Below are 22923 nucleotides of genomic sequence, written 5' to 3'. Positions count from 1 at the left end.
CTAGGTTCTCGTTACCACTTCCTGCCGGAGAGTCCCTTCATTATAGATGATCGTTTGCTGCACCAGAAGATTCCAAAGATAATCTCCGATGTTGTGCCCACCGCCTTTGCAAATTCCCTACCACTGTTATATTATTATGGATAACTACATACACTTGTCCTTTCAATCCCATTGATCTTGTTATTACAAGATACCCCGAAAATTCTCTCTATTGTTCCGAGAATACTTTGTACCTACTTCCTTGCAGTTCATTACCCACATGAACACCCCAACGGATAATTCCTCGCACTTACCGAGTATCCGCCCATCCCCAGTTGTTTATGTGTTTCACTAAGTTCTTCGAATTAATATTCGATATTCCAAAAATCCTTGGCAGCATATTGCTCTTGAAATTCTTGCTTGCTTGCATTATGGTTAACCCCATAAGTATAGTAACCTTATTGGCAGCCTTTGTCACTAACATCTTGAGTACATTGATTCAATATGTTGCGAATGCTCGCAATCCTCAATCAGATCCTAGAGTTCATCCGTTCGGCTTAGACCTTGTCTTAAACATGAGCTGGATCTCGACCAATCAAAATTTTGTCGATTTTACCCCTACGCTTACTCAACTTATCCATCATTAATCAGAGCGTTTGCTTCTAATCATTTGATTTGGAAATCTTAATTCCTTTGCCTTGAGCTTTGAATTAGTCAGTTGTTTCTATAATCCAAAGCCCTTGCTTTGTTTTGTCCTCTGACCGTGTGCCGATGCTCACATCAGCTCCATTATAGACCGGCAGATCCTTTGTTGGAATTTATCCAACAGAGTCCTTCATATTCAATAACCTTGTGAGCCTTCCCTCAGATACATAATGCCTTTGGTAAATTGTATCCTCTGCTTTCTCAACCATGCTCAGCTTTCGAGCTGGTGGTATTTACTATTGAAGATTGTGGTATATATTTCCATGATACCCTGATGGGTTGAACCTATGCCTTCCTTAATATGTTTGAACTCGAAAGTTTTCACGAGTCATACACTCTGGTAATTTGCCAGATAAATTTCAACACTACAACTTCCTCGAAGTGAGAAGTGAATGATAGGTTATGCATTGGAGAAGTGGGAGTCGACCTTGAACTTTGTGTTCATGCCCATGAAAATGATGTAGACCGTCTCGGAAGCTTCTTGCAAAATGATTATCCAGATGTATGAGTCTTTCGGTATTCTTGAAATTGATTCCTTACAGTTATGGTTCCGACCATGCTGTCCTGATCTGATATATCTGATGGGAATTCATTCTAGTGCCTCGTCTAATTTTTGGCAAGGTTGAAGTATCTACTGTCATAGGTCAATGGCCCGGTTCTACTTCTATCATGTTCTACCTTCGAGTATTACCCGTTGGTATCTCGAGAACTGTGCTACTTCCCGCGAGTCTTCATCTAGTATTGCTTCTCATCGATCTCAGATCCCCCCAGGTTCTGAGTTATTAGTCACTCGAGGACACCGATAAATGAATCGATTCCGCACTCTGATTCAATAACTCTAAGTAATTCTTGTTGCTTACGAGTTTAATAATCCTTCAAGTCATTCCTAGCCTTATCGGCTATATCATCATCGGCAAACTTTTAACTATGTTACCTGGTCCTTCTTCCCGGGGCACAACTTTCGACGATGAGCTAAGCTTATGTCGATCATCCTTGTCTTATCGTTTCACCTCGAACGGCAAGCTTGATTCCTAGTTGGTGTTGTATCCGTAGTTCTAATAATCTTTTGCTGCAACAGTCCTTCTGCTTGAGCAGTTGTTGTTCGATTGCTTCTTTGTGGAGCCTCTCGACAAAATTGTCGTGATCATCATCAACATTTTGAGTTCTTCCAGGATATCAATCAAATTCACGATGGGAAATACCATCATTGCCCCTCGATGATTGTGTTATCATCGACAACATTCTTGCCTTCCCCCAACACAAACTTATACATGCTATGGATGCAACTTGCAATCCAGCACGTATTATGTTCTACCATGAAGTATTACCATCTTTTATGTCAAGAATTTTGTTAGAATTTCACCACCTCTTAAGAACTCTTGATATAGTAATACTTCCCGTCATCTCCGTTCATATCTTGGTCCCCCGTGTTGTTTCTAACTAGGATACGAGCCATTTAACTTTTATGTGTAGTTTCAAAAATTCTAACAACCCTATTTCTTGAAGTTAATGGTTGATAGCTTGATTCTTAGTCTATTGGTTAATGAATCACCATCCTAACATCGATCGGGCTACTTAGTCCATCCTTCCAGGTACACGTTTTGATCAATGTTTAATTGTGGATGTTCTCCTCGGGCATACATCATTATATCATTTGATCTGACAAATGTTATCTCCTTGTTCACATAATTGTGGAAATCCATCATTTTGGGGATCTCGATGAGTTGTCGCCAAGTCCACCAGCCACCTCCTCCTCATCTCCTTGGTTTAATGATGAACTCATGATTCGGGACTTGCTTCCATAGTTCATTTTCCGAGAATCTGGCAGCACCATCTCGTCAAATTGTGTTCCACCTTTCCTTCTCAGGCATCTTGAGTCTGAGTTATCCTGACACCAATCAGATCTGAATCTCGGATAGATATGATGGTTGGAACATATTTCCAAGAGTTATAACAATGGTCTTTACGTGACCCGGTAAGGTGTTGTCGTGCCTAGCACACCTGGCCGGAGGCCCTATTATTATAGATTCCTTTTCAGCAAGGTTATCCATTCTTCCATTAGGAAACTGTAAGACTTATTCAATAAGTTGTTTTCGATGGATCCTTCGTATCCAAAGTTTGACCTTTGCTTGAAGAACATGTCAGCGCTATCTCGAAGCATGTCTATGGTACTCCGATTATCAATAAGAACATTTGAAGCACCATGCTAAATGTTTCTTGTTGAAATTACCCAAACACCATTGTATGGGTAATGTCATGAAATTTCTCTCCTCTTATCTAAAGGGTTTTCTACTTTATATCCTGTGTTGGATATCATCCTCTGCTTGACTTTAGGGAGGATATACCCCTGATATATGTGTTTAAACACATTTTCCTTTTCGTTGTTTTGTTCAAACTTTCTTATAATCTACTTAACTGAGCAGTGGTAATTCCCTGCTTAGGTAAGCACCTCGTGTACAACTCTGTCAGTAAGAACCTATTACTATTGTTGATGACATTCCGGTATCCACCGATGGACGAGAACTTTGCCTATTGGTCTGCCTCATTCAACGAGCAGGAAAATGGTTCTCTTCGTCCCTCGACCTTGGTACCGATGTTGTTGCCGACATAATCGACAGGCTATCCTCTGACCAGCCTTGCTATTATAACCGTACAAGATGTCAGCGCCATTCCTACTTTAAACCCTCATGGTGGGCCCATAACCCACAGTTCCACAGGATCGAAACCTGACTCTCCTGTACAACCTTTTGTCAAAGTTATTCCTCGTGCTTGACTTCGTATGTAATTCATGGGCCACCTGCCTAGTGATCTATTATGGGATCCGACGCAATACTTATTCCCATTGCTCTGAACCCCTTTCACACTTCGTTTCAGGCAACGAACGATTGCCTATGCGCTTGAAACTTCAATTTTGCACCTTCTTACTTTACTCTCGATATTTTCTCAAGTTTCAATTCGAGAGTTACTATCCGCCACCCTCCCTGATGTGTTCTCTACTAGATAGGCGACCTTGTAGAGGTCAGTTCTTCTGAAGATACCCCTTATCATTTTTCATAAGTACGATGGGACTCCTGACGAAAGGATGAAAAGACTTCATCATGATGACCTGAAGCAGAGAAATGAAGACATCAACGTAATGGATTGATCTCTTCGAGAAGAGCAACCAAGACCAAGAACACTCGCTGGAATTTCATGTCCCGAAGCTTACCCCTTTACTCCGCCTCTTAAATCTTGGGACAAGATTTCTTGTAGTAGAGGAGAATTGTGACGCCCGGATAATCAAGCTATAGTAACCCTCTACTAACGATGCCACGTCACCTCCATTACGGTTACTAACCTCGCGTTAGTTCGAAACCGATTCAAATCCAAATTCAAAATCAAACAAATAATAGAAGTTTTCCAATCTTAAAACTAAAATGTTTGGAGAGAGCCAAATAATGCATAAGTAATATTGGTGAAGAAACCAACCTCTTTGAAAGTGTTTGATTCCTAAAGTAAATAAAATAGTAGCAAAACAATTAATCAAATGCTTTTTACAATTAATAAATTATTAAACTATTCTATCTAGTTGCCCAAACTTATGTGGCCGTAGTATAATTATTTATACCAAATTAGGGACTACTTTTATAAGTCATAAATCTAAAATAAAAGTGAAACTAAAAGTAACAGAAAATAAATAAAAGAATAAAAACAGAAGACAAAGCAAATACAAAAAAAAAGAGAAAAGGAACCCCCCCCGCCGCTAGGCCAAGTGGCCCAGCTGGCCTCAGCCGCTCGAACGGGCCGGCCCACCCCGGTCCACCTCCCCTACTAACTTCCCACCCCCGTAACCCTAACCCCCCCACTCGCCCCACTCCCTCTCCCCGTCCCGATCCGATCTGGATCGGTGACGAAACCCCACTCCCAACTCTCCTCGCTCCCTGATCCCCTTCTGGATCGGGGGAACAACCTCGGTGCTCGGCGCCCCGCTGCCTACCCCGCCGTTCCCCCGTCGCCTGGCGCTCGCCGGACCCCGTCCGCGCCGTCCCATCATCTCTTCCTCGCCCAAGGTCGCGCCCGAAGGCCGCAGACGCCACGGCCACCGCCGCCCTGCTTGGACCTCGCCGGACGCCATCGCCGGACTGTCTCCCCGTCGTCCTCTTCGTCGCCTACTCGTCCCCGTCTTCCTCCTCAACAGCTCTAATGAGCCTCGCCGCCCCTCGTCCCTGCAACGTGGGTGACCCCCCCCCCCCCCCCCCCCCCCCGCCGTCGTGGCTCGCACCGCCAGCGCCAGCTACGCACCTGCCATGGCCGCCCGGCCCCCCCCTCCCGCTCCCGCTGCACCACTTCGCACGAGGCCGTGCCCCGGCCAAGCAACCTGCACCTCCCGACCATGGTCCGCGTGTGCCACAACCGCGTCGGCCACGTCGTCACTCCCCCTGCTGCCCGCTACCTCCCCCAGCTACGCCCGACGCTCCCTGTCCACCCTGGCCGGTGCTCTCCTCCACCCCGACCGGTGCCCGGGGCCAACCGGGGGATCACCCGCGCCCATTATCCCGTTACGGGGCGCCCAGCAGTGGCGTGTGTCACTGACAACTGGGGCCCAACCCCTTTTTAGAATGAAAAAGAAAAGAAGAAAAGGAATAAAATAAATAAATAATAATAAGATAATAATAATTAATAAGTTAATTAACTTAATTAATCTAGTTTAATTAATCCTGCTTAATTAAACCCTAATTAACATGTTAGTCTATGATAGGTGGGTCCCACTGGACCCACAGGCCAGGTTTGACTTTGGTCAGCTGGGTTTGACCTGCTGATGCCATGGTGATGTCATGCTGACATCACCTTTCACTGTTCTGGATAATGTTCGAGTTAATTAATTAAATAAATGTAAAAAATGCATAAAACTTTGATAAATCATAGAAAATAAACCGTAACTCGGATGCAAATACTTTATACATGAAAGTCGCTTAGAACGACAAGACAAATCCGGATGCGCATCCCGTTCGTCCGCCACGCATCCCTAGCATAGCAAACACGCAACTTTCCTCCTCCAACCCATCTATCAGAAAACGCGAAACACCGAGAATACATTCCCGGATGTTTCCCTCCTTCACCGGTACCACCTCGTACCGCGTTATGGTACACCTAGCATCACGCTTTGTCATGTCATGCATCGTCTTGCATTTGTTTGCATTATATTTATTGTTTCGTCCCCCTCTTCTCTCGCTAGACACCGAGACCGACACCGCTGCTACCCAGTTCGACTACCGTGTTGACGACCACTCTCTCTTGCCAGAGCAACCAGGCAAGCCCCCCCCCCTTTGATCACCAGATATCGCCTACTCTTCTCTATACTGCTTGCATTAGAGTAGTGTAGCATGTTACTGCTTTCCGTTATTCCTATCCTGATGCATAGCCTGTCTTTGCTACTACTGTTGTTACCATTACCTGCTATCCTACTGCTTAGTATAGAATGCTAGTGTTCCATCAGTGGCCCTACACTTTTGTCCGTCTGCCATGCTATACTACTGGGCCGTGATCACTTTGGGAGGTGATCACGGGCATATACTATATACTTTACATAGTTACATTACCTGTGGTACTGTTCGGAGTTGGGGGCTGAAGGGGCAGGTGGCTCCATCCCGGTAGAGGTGGGCCTGGGTTCCCGACGGCCCCGACTGTTACTTTGTGGCGGAGCGACAGGGCAGGTTGAGACCACCTAGGAGAGAGGTGGGCCTGGCCCTGATCGGTGTTCGCGGATACTGAACACGTTTAACGAGATCTTGGTATTTGATCTGAGTCTGGCTACTGGCCTATACGCATTAACCATCTATGCGGGGACAGTTATGGGCACTCGACGTCGTGGTACCAGCCGAAGCCTTCGTGACGTCAGCGACTGAGTGGCGCGCGCCGGGTTGGACCGCGTAACGCAACTTCCTTTGTAATGGAGGTTGCTAGGTCTGCTCACCGGCCGCGTACGCAATGTGCAGGTGTGCAATGGGCGATGGGCCCAGACCCCTGCGCCATAGGATTTAGACTGGCGTGCTGACCTCTCTGTTGTGCCTAGGTAGGGCTGCGACGTGTTGATCTTCCAAGGCCGGGCATGACCCAGGAAAGTGTGTCCGGCCAAATGGGATCGAGCGTGTTGGGTTATGTGGTGCACCCCTGTAGGGAAGTTGATCTACTCGAATAGCCGTGTCCCTCGGTAAAAGGACGACCCGAAGTTGTACCTTGACCTTATGACAGCTAGAACCGGATACTTAATAAAACACACCCTTCCAAGTGCCAGATACAACCGGTGATCGCTCTCTCACAGGGCGACGAGGGGAGTATCATCGGTTAGGATTATGCTATACAATGCTACATGGAGGTCTTTAGTCTACTCTCTTCTACATGCTGCAAGACGGAGGCTGCCAGAAGCACAGTCTTCGAAAGGACTAGCTATCCCCCCTTATCCCGGCTTTCTGCAGTTCAGTCCACATATAATAGCCTTATTCAAGTTGATACCAATGCATACATATGTAGTGTAGCTCCTTGCTTGCGAGTACTTTGGATGAGTACTCACGGTTGCTTTCTCCTTCTTTTCCCTCTATCCCTTCTACCTGGTTGTCGCAACCAGATGTTGGAGCCCAAGAGCCAGACGCCACCGTCGATGACGACTCCTACTACACCGGAGGTGCCTACTACTACGTGCTGCCCGCTGACCACGACCAGGAGTAGTTTAGGAGGATCCCAGGCAGGAGGCATGCGCCTCTTTCGATCTGTATCCCAGTTTGTGCTAGCCTTCTTAAGGCAAACTTGTTTAACTTATGTATGTACTCAGATATTGTTGCTTCCGCTGACTCGTCTATGATCGAGCTCTTGTATTCGAGCCCTCGAGGCCCCTGGCTTGTAATATGATGCTTGTATGACTTATTTTATTTGTAGAGTTGTGTTGTGATATCTTCCCGTGAGTCCCTGATCTTGATCGTACACGTTTGCGTGTATGATTAGTGTACGGTCAAATCGGGGGCGTCACAATATGTCTCCAACGTATCTATAATTTTTTATTGTTCCATGCTATGTTATATTCTGTTTAGATGTTTATTGTGCTTTATTATACACTTTTATATTATTTTTGGGACTAACCTATTAACCGGAGGCCCAGCCCAAATTGTTGTTTTTTGCATATTTTAGTGTTTCGAAGGAAAAGGATATCAAACGGAGTCCAAATGGAATGAAACCTTTGGGAACAAGATTATCGGAACAAACGTGATCTAGAGGACTTGGAGTCTATGTAAAGCAATCAACGAGGAAGGCACGAGGCAGGGGGCACGCCCACCTCCCCCAGACGCGCCCTCCACCCTCATGGGCCCCTCGTTGCTCCATCGACGTACTTCTTCCTCCTATATATACCCATATACCCTGGAAACATCATATACGGAGCCAAAATCCTATTTCCACCGCCACAACCTTCTGTACCCGTGAGATCCCATCTTGGGGCCTTTTCTAGCGCTCCGCCGCAAGGGGCATTGATCATGGAGGGCTTCTACATGAACACCATTGCCTCTCCGATGATGTGTGAGTAGTTTACTTCAAACCTTCGGGTCCATAGTTATTAGCTAGATGGCCTCTTCTATCTCTTTGGATCTCAATACAAAGTTCTCCTCTATCTTCTTGGAGATCTATTCGATGTAATCTTCTTTTGCAGTGTGTTTGTCGAGATCCGATGAATTGTGGGTTTATGATCAAGTTTATTTATGAACAATATTTGAATCTCCTCGGAATTCTTTTATGTATGATTGGTTATCTTTGCAAGTCTCTTCGAATTATCAGTTTGGTTTGGCCCACTAGATTGATCTTTCTTGCAATTGGAGAAGTGCTTAGCTTTGGGTTCAATCTTACGGTGTCCTTTCCCAGTGACAGTAGGGGCAGCAAGGCACGTATTGTATTGTTGCCATCGAGGATAACACTACAACATGAATCCCCCTATAGCAATGCTTTTTTCCGTATCTAAATGTCCATATATCCATTGTTAATGCATTTACCAACGGTTTGGGATGCGAAGCCTTATCCAGTGTTGCTAGCGCATAGTGCAACGCTTATACTGCCGTTGGTAAAAGGGACCGTTGCAAGAATGCAACACATAAGACATACTTGCGCAACACTTATATATGTTGGTGCTTAATGCATAGGAATCAAGATCCAATTGCTTGGCAACGAAGAATTTGGAATCAAGATCCAATTGCTTGGCAAGGAAGAATTTGCGACGCTTCATGTGTTAGTATATATAATGTGAATATATTGCCAACAATTAAATTAACTCTCCATGTAATAGTGATAATTATGTATTTCAAGTGAATAGAAGACAAAAGAATATACTCACAAGAGGAAGAAATTATATATTAGATAAAACTATTTGATTACAATAGTTGATATTAGACGAGGAACATCATCCAAATGTGATGCGTAATATAAATATTTTCTTGACACTGAAACTTAAACTAAAAGTATTTTGTTGACACTGAAACTTAAACTGAAAGCATACATCAACATCCATACAACTTATCTAAAACTGAACCGGGGAACAACATCCCTACAACTTAACCAAAACTGAAAACCTCCATCATCATCATCATCATGAACAGGAACATCATCATCATCACTGCAGTACACTTGCCACGCGCCCATATAGTCATCTATTTAAATTTTGAATCTACAGACAAAAATACACAAATGAACTATTAACACACAATGCATTGACATGATGCAAGAAGTGACAGAGGCAGGATATTAGCCATTGTATCTGTTGGTATATCTCTATATGCGAACTCCAGAAATTCATCTACAACAGCTGAGTAATGTGGACTTTCTCTAGGAAATCGCAATAGTAATTTGGCGAATTCTAAATCCATTGCACACTGCATAAAAATAACAAATATTACAGTAGTTGTAACCATGAATAAACTGCACTAGCTTAATTTGTAAATATCTGGTTTGTGATTTAAGTTCCTATCGTCGTACAACAAAAATTTCACAATTGTATTGTTTTTCGACAATGCAAGGATCCTCCTCCCAGCCTTTCCAACATACCAGGCAGAATTTTCTTCAAACATTGTAAAAAAAGGCTAGTAAGGTTATTCTACCATGCACACTAGTCATTATATTTGGCCATGGGCCGGGCCGGGCCAGGCTTGGGCCGGGCCTAAAAAAGCCCATGGCAGAAAACTGAGGCCCAGGCCCTACCATCGGGCCTAGTTTTCAAGCCCAAGCCCGGCCCATCTCGTAAAAAGCCCTGAAAAGCCCTTAGGGCTTAGGGCCGTGGGTCGGGCCTCTTCCTTAAAATCCCAATATGCCAAGCCCAAGCCCGTCCAGGCCCTGCTGATGGGCTCAAAACTCAGGCCCAAGCCCGACCCACAAACAAGCCCATCGGGCCTAGGCCCTGGATTTTAGGGCCAGGCCTGGGTGGGCCGACAGGGCCGGCCCTGAGATGGCCAGGACTACTAGTCATCAACCCATGCACGGCCTAACATTTTTGTGTTTCACATTGTTAGCTAGAAATAACTACTATGGTGATCTAAAATTGTGAGATCAGATATGACATCGGTAATGGTTTCTCCTTATGCTATTTCTCTTTAAGAAAAAAGATGAAATTAGAGAGAAATCATTTATGCAAGGACCATATCCACCAGCTGCTACATTGGCACACTCATTGTCATGACGGTGGCCATGGTCTGATGTAGTTAGGAGAAGAGACCAAAAAAGATTAATGGGGAATTTCTAGGATGTACAGACCATATGCACAAAGAGTCATATGTCATGAGAAATTGCAATAAATTAGGTCTAAGATATAAAGCGTCAATATGATCAAAGAAAACACTAAGTATGCCTGATGGCATATATATTTTCAGATGCAATGAAACAAACTATGAAGAGACTAACCTTGTCAGATCAAATATGATGTAGAATTGGTAATTGTTAAGTTCATTTTGTCCTATGCTTGCATGCCACATACCTGCACTAGTACACAATGCTAATTAGCTCAAGTAAACATTTGTTTTCTTCGGAACTGAAAAGAAACCGTGATAATTTTTGTGCTGCAAATACAATAGAACAACATGTGTTTTCTCTAATACATAGTGACATCATTTTTACAAATCGCACAAGTAATTATAATTTGAGGTGTACCTCAAAATATTAAGAAAGATACATAAAAATCTACCAAACTGGACCATCATAATTTTTATACTGTGAGCTTATGCTTTTGCACATGAATCACACAGACTGACTAGATGTATATAATTATATTAACTGCTGAGTATAAAAAATAGCTACCATGCTGATATTAAACTAATCGTGGACCTGTAGACATGCAGGAATTGGCATACAAAGTCAAGCATCACACGTTCAAAGTTAATTAGGCTACTGTTATGCATGCAGTTTAATAGACCTAGTGCTTATACCATGGGTGGAGGCAGGGTGATGCGACCAATTAGTCCACCAAGCAGATTTGATGAGAAAGAAGAGAGCCCACTGTGTAACAACTAACAAACATCGAAGTTATGGTGGTCAGACCTGAGTAGATGGCCATGATAGGTGATACAACACTCGCGGATGTTCTCAATTCTACAACTACTCTGCGTAAAGTTCTCACTTCTACGACAACTCACTAGAACAAGTGAGCACTGCTACCTACTTGAGCTGTAATAATAAAGTAAAAAGAAGGATTTTCCCAATAGAAATACGACCAAATGACGGAGTGACTGATCAGGCCTACAACTTTGCACGTAAGCAGAAAGTGGATCTTTGAATCATCAACATCAACCACGAGAGTAAGATAACAAGACTTACTATACAATTAGTCAATCACATAATCAACGACTGCACAAGCAAGTTTCACTTCCATGGGTTCATGATAGTCTCCTAAGCCATAACTAGAATATCAATTCGTTCACAGCAAAAGGCTTCAATTGGAATCCCCCCTCCGCACAAACCAGCTATACTTCAACCTGTAGGTCAACATCTGGGACTGACAAGTCGTAAGTACCAATTCCCAACTATACTGAAGTGAAGCAGAACAAGATGGGGGAAATAAAATTGGAAGAAAAGAAGTGGTCCGGCTCACCACGGCAGCTTGATCGCGAGGGTGGTTGTAGCAGCAACTCTCCCCATAGCCACAGGCCCCCGTGCGGAGGTAGTAGGCGCAAATGTTCGTAGGGGAATAGTGATGTGGGGCGACGCGATGAGAAGCAGGGGACTGTTGACGAGGGACGGCGCACTGGGATGGAGAGTCGCAGCGGAGTGGTGAGGGGCGGCCTGCTGGGACGGAGGATCGCAGGGGAGTGTGAGGTGCTGCGCTCCGGGGTGCAGATAGGTCGAGGGGCGGTGGCCGGCATGGGAGCCTATAGGATCGAGAAGAATAGAGAGACTGGGGGACAGGGGATGACCTAGATTAAAGCCAACTTGGGCTGGGCTGGGTTAGTGCGTTGGCCTTTATTTGGAGTTATGGCCGGTTGCAGTCTAGTACGAGTACTGGTACAACGCATATGCTACAATGCTTATATCCGTATCTACTGTGAATTTTACAACATACAGCTAAAATGTTGTAGAATATATGTTGCTTTATAGAGGGTATCCTTGTAGTGTAAAAAGATGGCGTTTATATCATATTGCATGAGTTTATCCCTCTACATCATGTCATCTTACTTAAAGCATTACTCTGTTCTTATGAACTTAATACTCTAGATGCATGCTGGATAGCGGTCAATGTGTGGAGTAATAGTAGTAGATGCAGAATCATTTCGGTCTACTTGTCTCAGACGTGATGCCTATATACATGATCATACCTAGATATTCTCATAAGTATGCTCAATTCTATCACTTGCTCGACAGTAATTCGTTTACCCACCGTAATACTTATGCTCTTGAGAGAAGCCACTAGTGAAACCTATGGCCCCGGGGTCTATCTTCCATCATATTAATCTTCCAACACTTAGCTATTTCTATTGCCGTTTATTTTACTTTGCATCTTTATTTCTCTTTATCATAAAAATACCAAAAATATTATCTTATCATCTCTATCAGATCTCACTCTCGTAAGTGACCATGAAGGGATTCACAACCCCTTTATCATGTTGGTTGCGAGGTTCTTATTTGTTTGTGTAGGTGCGTGGGACTTGAGCGTGATCTCCTACTGGATTAATACCTTGGTTCTCAAAAACTGAGGGAAATACTTACGCTACTTTACTGCATCACCCTTTCCTCTTCAAGGGATAACCAACGCAGTGCTCAAGAGGTAGCAAGAAGGATTTCTGGCGCCGTTGCCGGGGAGATTCGTGCCAAGTCAAGTCAAGATTTGACTCCCGACAATGAGCCACTTCTGGCGCCGTTTCCGGGGAGTCTACGCATAAGTCAAGACATTATTTGCCATTTGCCTCTCGTTTTCCTCTCTCCCACTTCGCTCTTGCTATTTTATTCGCCCTCTCTTTTCTGCTTAGCTTTCTTTAGCCATGTCGGAATCAAAAAGGGTTGGGGGTTGTGCATGATGAGAGCATTCTTGTGTGACGAAAATGGAGCATGACCAAACTATACAATTTTGTAGGGATGAACTTTCTTTGGCCATCTTATTTTGAGAAGACATAATTGCTTAGTTAGTATAATTTAAGTATTATTACTTTTATGTCAATATTAAACTTTTATCTTGAATCTTTCGGATCTGAATATTCATACCACAATTAAGAGGGTTACATTGAAAATTATGCCAACTAGCATTCCACATCAAAAATTCTGTTTTTATCATTTACCTACTCGAGGACGAGGAGGAATTAAGCTTGGGGATGCTTGATACGTCTCCAACGTATCTATAATTTTTTATTGTTCCATGCTATATTTTATTCTGTTTTAGATGTTTATTGGGCTTTATTATACAATTTTTATATTATTTTTGGGACTCATGTTATATTCTGTTTTAGATGTTTATTGGGCTTTATTATACACTTTTATATTATTTTTGGGACTAACCTATTAACCGGAGGCACAGCCCAAATTGCTGTTTTTTTCCTATTTCAGTGTTTCGAAGGAAAAGGATATCAAACGGGGTCCAAACGGAATGAAACCTTCGGGGACGTGATTTTCGGAACAAACGTGATCCAGAGGACTTGGAGTCTACGTAAAGCAATCAACAAGGAAGGCACGAGGCAGGGGCATGCCCACCTCCCCCAGGCGCGCCATCCACCCTCGTGGGCCCCTCGTTGCTCCACCGACATACTTCTTCCTCCTATATATACCCATATACCCTGGAAACATCAGATACAGAGCCAAAATCCTATTTCCGCCGCTGCAACCGTCTGTACCCATGAGATCCCATCTTGGGGCCTTTTCCGGCGCTTCGCCGGGGGAGGCATTGATCACGGAGGGCTTCTAAATGAACACCATTGCCTCTCCGATGATATGTGAGTAGTTTACTTCAGACCTTCGGGTCCATAGTTATTAGCTAGATGGCTTCTTCTCTCTTTTGGATCTCAATACAAAGTTCTCCTCTATCTTCTTGGAGATCTATTCGATGTAATCTTCTTTTGCAGTGTGTTTGTCGAGATCCGATGAATTGTGGGTTTATGATCAAGTTTATCTATGAACAATATTTGAATCACCTCGGAATTCTTTTATGTATGATTGGTTATCTTTGCAAGTCTCTTTGAATTATCTTGTTTGGTTTGGCCTACTAGGTTGATCTTTCTTACAATGGGAGAAGTGCTTAGCTTTGGGATCAATCTTACGGTGTCCTTTCCCAGTGACAGTAGGGGCAGCAAGGCACGTATTGTATTGTTGCCATCGAGGATAAAAAGATGGGGTTTATATCATATTGCATGAGTTTATCCCTCTACATCATGTCATCTTACTTAAAGCATTACTCTGTTCTTATGAACTTAATACTCTAGATGCATGCTGGATAGCGGTCGATGTGTCGAGTAATAGTAGTAGATGCAGAATTGTTTCGGTCTACTTGTCTCAGACGTGATGCCTATATACATGATCATACCTAGATATTCTCATAACTATGCTCAATTCTATCAATTGCTCGACAGTAATTCGTTTACCCACCGTGATACTTATGCTCTTGAGAGAAGCCACTAGTGAAACCTATGGCCCCGGGGTCTATCTTCCATCATATTAATCTTCCAACACTTAGCTATTTCTATTGCCGTTTATTTTACTTTGCATCTTTATTTCTCTTTATCATAAAAATACCAAAAATATTATCTTATCATATCTATCAGATCTCACTCTCGTAAGTGACTGTGAAGGGATTGACAACCCCTTTATCACGTTGGTTGTGAGGTTCTTATTTGTTTGTGTAGGTGCATGGGAATCGAGCGTGATCTCCTACTGGATTGATACCTTGGTTCTCAAAAACTGAGGGAAATACTTACGCAACTTTACCGCATCACCCTTTCCTCTTCAAGGGAAAACCAACGCAGTGCTCAAGAGGTAGCAAGAAGGATTTCTGGCGCCGTTGCCAGGGAGATTCGCGCCAAGTCAAGTCAAGATTTGACACCCGACAACGAGCCATTTCTGGCGCCGTTGCCGGGGAGTCTACGCACAAGTCAAGACATACCAAGTACCCATCACAAACTCTTATCCCTCGCATTACATTATTTGCCATTTGCCTCTCGTTTTCCTCTCCCCCACTTCACCCTTGACGTTTTATTCGCCCTCTCTTTTTTTCTCAGCTTTCTTTCTCCATGTCAGAATCAAAAAGGGTTGGGGGTTATCTCCCGAGTTTTAGTCCTTTGGACAATCCTTCTATTCTCTCTAAACTCATAAATAATGATGCTATGAAAAGACCTACCGGAGTTATCAATGAGAATCTTTATAATTTTGATGAAGATGATTCCGGAATTTTTCATTATTTACTCGATGAATCTTTGAAAGATGCTTGGGATAGACTATTAAGGATCCGGGCCAGCTATGCGCCCCAATACCAAATTGAAATTTACTTAAAGAGCTTTTATGCTGCCCTACCTTCTTCATTTAAGCATGTCTTAGATTCTATAATTGAAGAAGGTTTTCTTGAAGGGGATGTCGTCGATACTTATGAAAATATGAAAACCATATTTGGGCACCCCATGAATGAGAAGGTTTAATCTACATCTCTTTTGCTCTCCTACCAAAACGAATCTATCAAAGAGATGAAAGCTAGCTTAGATGCAAATTTCCGTAAAATTCTTAATATTTCTTCTACCATTAACAACCATGTGCTTTATAAAAATAGAAATACTAATGCCATAGATAATAAGTTTGCTCTTTTCTTCCCTAAAACCAAAGATGGCAATACCTAGATCTATCATTGCTTTCATGCCTAGCTAGGGGCGTTAAACGATAGCGCATGTTGGGAGGCAACCCAATTTTATTTTTATTCCTTGATTTTTCCTCCTTTTTAGTAATAAATAATTTATCTAGCCTCTGTTTTGGTTGTGTTTTTGTGTTTAATTAGTGTTTGTGCCAAGTAGAACCGTTGGGAAGACTTGGGGAAAGTCCTTTTGATCTTGCTGTAAAAAACAGAAACTTTAGCGCTCACGAGAATTGCTTCCATTTTTATTTGGAGAGTGCTATTTAGTTAATTATTTTTGCAGATTATTAATAGATAAATTCCTCACGTCCCGAAATTTATTTTAGAATTTTTGGGGTTCCAGAAGTTTGCTTTAGCTACAGATTACTACAGACTGTTCTGTTTTTGACAGATTCTGTTATTCGTGTGTTGTTTACTTATTTTCATGAATCTATGGCTAGTAAAAGAGTGTATAAACCATAGAGAATTTGGAATACAGTAGGTTTAACACCAATATAAATCAAGAATTAGTTCATTACAGTACCTTGAGGTGGTGTTTTGTTTTCTTTCGCTAACGGAGCTCACGAGATTTTCTGTTAAGTTTTGTGTTGTGAAGTTTTCAAGTTTTGGGTAAAGATTTGATGGATTATGGAACAAGGAGTGGCAAGAGCATAATATTGGGGATTCCCATGGCACCCCAATATAATCCAAGGACACCAAAAAGCCAAAGCTTGGGGATGCCCCGGAAGGCATCCCCTCTTTCGTCTTGGTCCATCGGTAACTTTACTTGGAGCTATATTTTTATTCACCACATGATATGTGTTTTTCTTGGAGCGTCTTGTATAATTTGAGTCTTTGCTTTTTAGTTTACCACAATCATCCTTGCTGTACACACCTTTTGAGAGAGAAACACATGATTTGGAATTTATTAGAATACTCTATGTGCTTCACTTATATCTTTTGAGCTATATAGTTTTTGCTCTAGTACTTCACATACATCTTTTAGAGCACGGTGGTGGATTTGTTTTATAGAAATTATTGTTCTCTCATGCTTCACTTATATTATTTTGAGAGTCCTACAAAACAGCATGGTAATTTGCTTTAATTGTGAAATGAGTCCTAATATGCTAGGTATTCAAGATTAGTAAAAACTTTCCTATGAGTGTGTTGAATACTAAGAGAAGTTTGATGCTTGATAATTGTTTTGAGATATGGAGGTAGTGATATTAAAGTTGTGCTTGTTGAGTAGTTGTGAATTTGAGAAATACTTGTGTTGAAGTTTGCAAGTCCTATAGCATGCACGTATGGTAAACGTTGTGTAACAAATTTCAAACATGAGGTGTTCTTTGATTGTCCTCCTTATGAGTGGCGGTCGGGGACGAGCGATGGTCTTTTCCTACCAATCTATCCCCCTAGGAGCATGCGCGTAGTGCTTGGTTTTTGATGACTTGTAGATTTTTGCAATAAGTATGTGAGTTCTTTATGACTAATGTTGAGTCCATGGATTATACGCACTCTTAACCTTCCATTATTGCTAGCCTCTTAGGTACCGTGCATTGCCCTTTCTCACCTTGAGAGTTGCTGCAAACTTCTCCGGTGCATCCAAACCCCATGATACGATATGCTCTATCACACATAAGCCTCCTTATATCTTCCTCAAAACAGCCACCATACATACCTATTATGGCATTTCCATAGCCATTCCGAGATATATTGCCATGCAACTTTCCACCGTTCCGTTTATCATGACACGTTCATCATTGTCATATTGCCTTGCATGATCATGTTGTTGACATCGTATTTGTGGCAAAGCCACCATGCATATTATTTCATACATGTCACTCTTGATTCATTGCCCATCCCGGTACACCGCCGGAGGCATTCATATAGAGTCATACCTTGTTCTAGTATCGAGTTGTAATCATTGAGTTGTAAACGAATAGAAGTGTGATGATCATCATTCATAGAGCATTGTCCCAAAAAAGAGAAAGGCCAAAAGAAAAAAAGGCCCAAAAAAGAAAAAAAAAGGGCAATGCTACTATATTCTTTTCATACTTGTGCTTCAAAGTAGCACCATGATTTTTATGATAGATAGTCTCTTGTTTTGTCACTTTCATATACTAGTGGGAATTTTTCGTTATAGAACTTGGCTTGTATATTCCAATAATGGGCATCCTCAAATGCCCTAGGTCTTCGTGAGCAAGCAAATTGGATGCACACCCACTTAGTTTCTTTTGTTGCGCTTTCATACATTTATAGCTCTAGTGCATCTGTTGCATGGCAATCCCTACTCCTCACATTAACATCAATTGATGGGCATCTCCTTTTCTTTTGTCTTCTCCACATAAACCCATCATTATATTCTATTCCACCCATAGTTCTATATCCATGGCTCATGCTCATGTATTGCGTGAAAGTTGAAAAAAAGTTTGAGATTACTAAAGTATGAAACAATTACTTGGCTTGTCATCGGGGTTGTGCATGATGAGAGCATTCTTGTGTGACGAAAATGGAGCATGACCAAACTATATGATTTTGTAGGGATGAAATTTCTTTGGCCATGTTATTTTGAGAAGACATAATTGCTTAGTTAGTATGATTGAAGTATTATTACTTTTATGTCAACATTAAACTTTTATCTTGAATCTTTCGGATCTGAATATTCATACCACAATTAAGAGGGTTACATTGAAAATTATGCCAACTAGCATTCCACATCAAAATTCTGTTTTTATCATTTAACTACTCGAGGACGAGCAGGAATTAAGCTTAGGGATGCTTGATACGTCTCCAACGTATCTATAATTTTTTATTGTTCCATGCTATGTTATATTCTATTTTAGATGTTTATTGGGCTTTATTATACACTTTTATATTATTTTTGGGACTCATGTTATATTCTGTTTTAGATGTTTATTGGGCTTTATTATACACTTTTATATTATTTTTGGGACTAACCTATTAACCGGAGGCCCAGCCCAAATTGCTGTTTTTTTGCCTATTTCGGTGTTTCGAAGGAAAAGGATATCAAACAGAGTCCAAACGGAATGAAACCTTCAGGAACGTGATTTTTGGAACAAACGTGATCCAGAGAACTTGGAGTCTACGTAAAGCAATCAACGAGGAAGGCACGAGGCAGGGGGCGCGCCCACCTCCCCCAGGCGCGCCCTCCACCCTCGTGGGCCCCTCGTTGCTCCACCGACGTACTTCTTCCTCCTATATATACCCATATACCCTGGAAACATCAAATACAGAGCCAAAAACCTATTTCCACCGCCGCAACATTCTGTACCCGTGAGATCCCATCTTGGGGCCTTTTCCGGCGCTCCGCCGGAGGGGGCATTGATCACGGAGGGCTTCTACATCAACACCATAGCCTCTCCGATGATGTGTGAGTAGTTTACATCAGACCTTCGGGTCCATAGTTATTATATAGGTGGCTTCTTCTCTCTCTTTGGATCTCAATACAAAGTTCTCCTCGATCTTCTTGGAGATCTATTCGATGTAATCTTCTTTTGCGGTGTGTTTGTCGAGATCCGATGAATTGTGGGTTTATGATCAAGTTTATCTATGAACAATATTTGAATCACCTCGGAATTCTTTTATGTATGATTGGTTATATTTGCAAGTCTCTTCGAATTATCTTGTTCGGTTTGGCCTACTAGGTTGATCTTTCTTGCAATGGGAGAAGTGCTTAGCTTTGGGTTCAATCTTACGGTGTCCTTTCCCAGTGACAGTAGGGCAGCAAGGCACGTATTGTATTGTTGCCATCGAGGATAAAAAGATGGGGTTTATATCATATTGCATGAGTTTATCCCTCTACATCATGTCATCTTACTTAAAGCATTACTCTGTTCTTATGAACTTAATACTCTAGATGCATGCTGGATAGCGGTCGATGTGTGGAGTAATAGTAGTAGATGCAGAATTGTTTCGGTCTACTTGTCTCAGACGTGATGCCTATATACATGATCATACCTAGATATTCTCATAACTATGCTCAATTCTATCAATTGCTCGACAGTAATTCGTTTACCCACCGTGATACTTATGCTCTTGAGAGAAGCCACTAGTGAAACCTATGGCCCCGGGGTCTATCTTCCATCATATTAATCTTCCAACACTTAGCTATTTCTATTGCTTCTTATTTTACTTTGCATCTTTATTTCTCTTTATCATAAAAATACCAAAAATATTATCTTATCATATCTATCAGATCTCACTCTCGTAAGTGACCGTGAAGGGATTGACAACCCCTTTATCGCGTTGGTTGCGAGGTTCTTATTTGTTTGTGTAGGTGTGTGGGACTCGAGTGTGATCTCCTACTGGATTGATACCCTAGTTCTCAAAAACTGAGGGAAATACTTACGCTACTTTACTGCATCACCCTTTACTCTTCAAGGGAAAACCAACGCAGTGCTCAAGAGGTAGCAGGGCGTTCCGGTTTATCTGAGCCGAGGTGCCACAAGTTTTTTAATGAAAGACCTCGGTGAAGCAGCTTATATATCGGGCATCAAGATCAATAGAGATATATCAAGATGCTTAATAGGACTTTCACAAAGCACATACCTTGACAAAGTTTTGAAGAAGTTCAAAATGGATCAGTCAAAGAAAGGGTTCTTTCCTGTGTTGCAAGGTGTGAAATTGAGTCAGACTCAATGCCCGACCACTGCAGAAGATAGAGAGAAAATGAAAGTCATTCCCTATGCCTCAGCCATAGGTTCTATCATGTATGCTATGTTGTGTACGAGACCTGATGTGTGCCTTGCCATAAGTATGGCAGGGAGGTACCAAAGTAATCCAGGAGTGGATCACTAGACATCGGTCAAGAACATCCTAAAGTACCTAGAAAGGACCAAGGATATGTTTCTCATTTATGGAGGTGACAAAGAGCTCGTCGTAAATGGTTACGTTGATGCGAGCTTTGGCACTGATTCGGATGACTCTAAGTCACAAACCGGATACGTATTTATTTTGAATGGTGGAGCTGTCAGTTGGTGCAGTTCCAAGCAGAGCGTCGTGGCGGGATCTACGTGTGAAGCGGAGTACATAGCTACTTCGGAAGCAGCAAATGAAGGAGTTCATATCCGATCCAGGTGTAATACTGTTGGGGAATGTTGCATGGGAAACAAAAAAATTCTACGCTCACCAATATCCAATCTAGGAGATGACCATCTAGGAGAGGAGAGATTGGATCTACATACCCTTATAGATCGCTAAGCGGAAGTGTTAAGAACCGCGGTTGATGTAGTCGAACGTCTTCGCTATCCAATCACGATTCGTCTCGCGAACTCCCGATCCAAGTGCCGAACGGACGGCACCTCCGTGTTCAACACATGTAAGGCTTGATGACGCCTTCACCTCCTTGACCCAGCGAGCGATGGTCAGTAGTAGCTCGAGTCCTCCGGCAGCACGACGGCGTGGTGGCGATATCTCAGCAGAGCTTCGCTAAGCACTACGGAGAGGAAGAGGGATGCGAGGGAGAGGAGAAGCAGCGCTGTGGCGTGGAGATGTGCTCTTGGGGTGCAGCTGCCCTCTCTCTACCTCTCTATATATAGGGGAAGGGAGGAGGGGCGGCGCCCCTAGGGTTTCCCCTAGGGGGTGGGCAGATGGGATCTCCCCTAGGGTGACTTGCCCCCCAAGCCGGGAGGTGGGAAGCCATAGGGGGGCGCCCCCCAACCCTCCTGGTTATGTGAGATGGGGGTGAGGGGGCGCTCAGACCCTTAGTGGGCTGGTTTGCCCCCTCCCCTTGTCCCATGGGTCCCCCCAACACTTACCAGGGGCCCCCGAAACCCCTTTCGGTGACATTGGTCATCACCCGGTACCCCCGGAATAATTCCAGACTCCAATGCCCTTCGTCCAATATATCAACCTTCACCTCCGGACCATTCCGGAGATCCTTGTCACATCCAGATCTCATCTGGGACTCCGAAAAAACTTCGGGAACCACCATAATGACTCAACTATACTTATATCGTCACCAAACGTTAAGTGTGTAGACCTGCGGGTTCGAGAACTATGCAGATATGACTGAGACAACTCTATGGTCAATAACCAATAGCGGGACCTGGATGCCCATATTGGTTCCCACATATTCTACGAAGATCTTATCGGTCGAACCTCGATGTCAAGGATTCAGCTAATCCCGTATGTAGTTCCCTTTGTCTATCGGTATGTTACTTTCCCGAGATTCGATCATCGGTATCTCCATACCTAGTTCAATCTCGTTACCGGCAAGTCTCTTTACTCGTTCAGTAATACAAGATCCCATGACTAACTCATTGGTCACACTGCTTGCAAGCTTATTGTGATGTTGTATTACCGAATGGGCCATGATACCTCTCCATCATACGGAGTGACAAATCCCAGTCTTGATCCATTACAACTCAACAGACACCCTCGGAGATACCTGTAGAGCACCTTTATAGTCACCCAGTTACTTTGTGATGTTCGGTACACACAAGGCACTCCTTCGATGTCAGTGAGTTGCATGATCTCATGGTCATAGGAACATATACTTGACATGCAAAAAAACGATAGCAATAAACTTGATATGATCATATGCTACATTCATAGTTTGGGCCTTGTCCATCACATCATTCTCCTAATGATGTGATCCCATTATCAAATGACAACTCATGTCTATGACTAGGAAACCATAGCCATCTTTGATCAACAAGCTAGTCCGGTAGAGGCTCCCTAGGGACATGTTGTTGTCTATGTACCCACACATGTATTTGAGTTTCCGATCAATACAATTGTAGCATGGATAATAAATGATTATCATGAACAAGGAAATATAATAATAACCACTTTATTATTGCCTCTAGGGCATATTTCCAACAAATACCTAGTGCATCGGGTCCAATGAAAATCTTTTGTGACAATACTGGAGCAATTTCCTTAGAGAAGGAATCCAGATTTCACAAAATAACCAAACACATCAA

Source organism: Triticum urartu, chromosome 7 (genome assembly GCF_003073215.2).
Source record: "Triticum urartu cultivar G1812 chromosome 7, Tu2.1, whole genome shotgun sequence".
NCBI classification, from domain to species: Eukaryota; Viridiplantae; Streptophyta; class Magnoliopsida; order Poales; family Poaceae; genus Triticum; species Triticum urartu.
The sequence above is the reverse complement of the archived record's forward strand: the minus strand, read 5'-3'. Positions refer to the sequence as shown.